The sequence below is a fragment of the Formica exsecta genome, unplaced genomic scaffold (assembly GCF_003651465.1).
Source record: "Formica exsecta isolate Colony F162 unplaced genomic scaffold, ASM365146v1 scaffold826, whole genome shotgun sequence".
Taxonomy (NCBI): domain Eukaryota; kingdom Metazoa; phylum Arthropoda; class Insecta; order Hymenoptera; family Formicidae; genus Formica; species Formica exsecta.
Genome location: NW_021853596.1, coordinates 385,270 through 387,356, shown reverse-complemented (window position 1 = coordinate 387,356; position 2,087 = coordinate 385,270). Strand labels below are relative to the sequence as shown.

Below are 2,087 nucleotides of genomic sequence, written 5' to 3'. Positions count from 1 at the left end.
AAAATATCAATATTTTATCAAATTTTTTAAATATTAATTTTTAACTTATCAAAATAGAAAGAAATATTAATTTATATTAACTTCTAGAATTGCATTAAATTTTTATATATGCACGACTAGACAAATAATTTATCTTCTCTTATTATTATAGACGGTGAAATTTTCGCATTACAAGAAAAATGAATGACGAAAATGCGTATAACATAGATCTTTAAAATTCAAAACCAATGTCGATTACTGTGATGAAACATTTCAAAGGGAAATAACACGGTGTACTGGGTGGGACTCAACGTCAAACGTCACCAATAATGAAGATGGGATGACGTATCACCCACTAGTTGGCTACTAATTTCGAATAGCACGCGTCGAGTGATCTACCAGAAAACGCAATGACATTTAATTAATCCGACAATGTGTCGACGGAGTGCTACCGTTTGTCGATATTTTCTGAAGTTAATCATCACCACGTGTCCGGATTAACTTTCTGCACGTGCTGGTAGAGAAAGATATCCGCCCTCTTCTAGGAAAGATATTTTTATATATTGAGTGCTAATAATAAGATAATACCATAGAGAGATTTATTTTAAAAACTTGTGATAAAACTTTACTTTATAGTATCTTATTTTAAAATTTTAGTAAATTTATATATTATATATATATTATCAAGATCTTGAAATTTTAATTAATTTATATTATCGTTAAAAAGTGACACAATAAGAATATGTCAGAATATTTCTCTTAAACTTTCTACATCTAACAAATTAAATCACGGATGAATACATTTTTGTCATTTATCGGAAAGTTCTCCAAATGTGTTGAAACTTCCGTTTTAAAACCAGATTTAAACCATCAATGTCATGCGGAATGAAATAACGAGATCCGCGAAGTTAAGCTAGGATTAATTAATTAGATATATTAGACCAATATCGGTATTAGATCAGTAAAGTGAAATGGGGTACATGAGAAAAAGAAGAAAGAGGTTTGGGTTCATCCCCTGCTATCGAATTACGAATCGAAAAATAATCATCTATCACTGAAAGAGAAACAGAGAAAGATGAGGGGGCTGAAGAGGTTAAGGGTGATGGCTCTAAGCGGACTATCCGGAAATTAAATCCCTCGAACTCATCCGCGATAAATCACTCTTCCTTGCGAGGCGCGAATTAGGCCGCTCGATATTCATGGGAATAATAGCGATTTCATACCGCGAGATGGTTATTACCATAACTAGGCTAATGCGCGAATCACGTGGGACGGCTTTTAAACAAATATTTCGTACATTTGTTAACTCTCCTCTTCGCAGCGTAAAACTTTCATTCAAATCAAGCTACCTATAACTCGTTAAAACTATTACATTTTACAAAAAATTTAAAATTAAAATTTTACACACTTTTTTTTGAACATATGTATATGTAAATCATTATCTTCTCTCGACATCATAAAAATAAAAAAAAAACAATTATCCGATTTGGTCGAGTCTGCGAGTGATATTTATTTTATTATACAAGCTCACTTTCTCTCTTGCGTTCAATGTCAACACGAGAAGCGAGTCAGACGGCGGATGCATTTAGCCCAGTAAACTTGCTACGCGACGATTATATCCGAAATTCCATTAACAATGCACGCGCACGGAAGACGTAGGTGCATAATGCGGAAACCGCGAGGTACCCGCGGGGGTTTTACGCACATGTCAGTTCGCTCTGTGCCCGTACCACGCCATCATACAAATATTATTCTAATTATAGCAAGCGAACTGCTCGTATAGAACACTATCTTGATTATTGTTTTTTGTTTGTACATAATACATAGTAAAATGCGAAATATAGGCTGTTTCTAAATATATGCGAAAAAATTCAGGAGGAGATTCCTTAAGTAATTTCTCGAAGAAAAGTTCATATACACTAATGTCTAAATGGCATAAATGAGATTATAAATTCATTTCATCTAGATAATTTTAAGATAAAGTCGTTTACAAAAAAAAAAATATTTTAAAGCTGTACATGCTTACATGTGACACAAATTCGCTCAACATTATATTAGCAAATTCAAAAAATAACACTTATTATTTAAGATAATGAAAATTATATATA

General features: G+C 32.4%; 1 protein-coding gene across 3 annotated transcripts in view; it reads right to left on the bottom strand.

The window, feature by feature from the left end:
* Nucleotides 1–2,087, bottom strand: part of LOC115244613 (connectin-like) — a 141,075-nt gene that overhangs the window by 77,714 nt on the left and 61,274 nt on the right. The gene's annotated exons all lie outside the window — the stretch shown is intronic.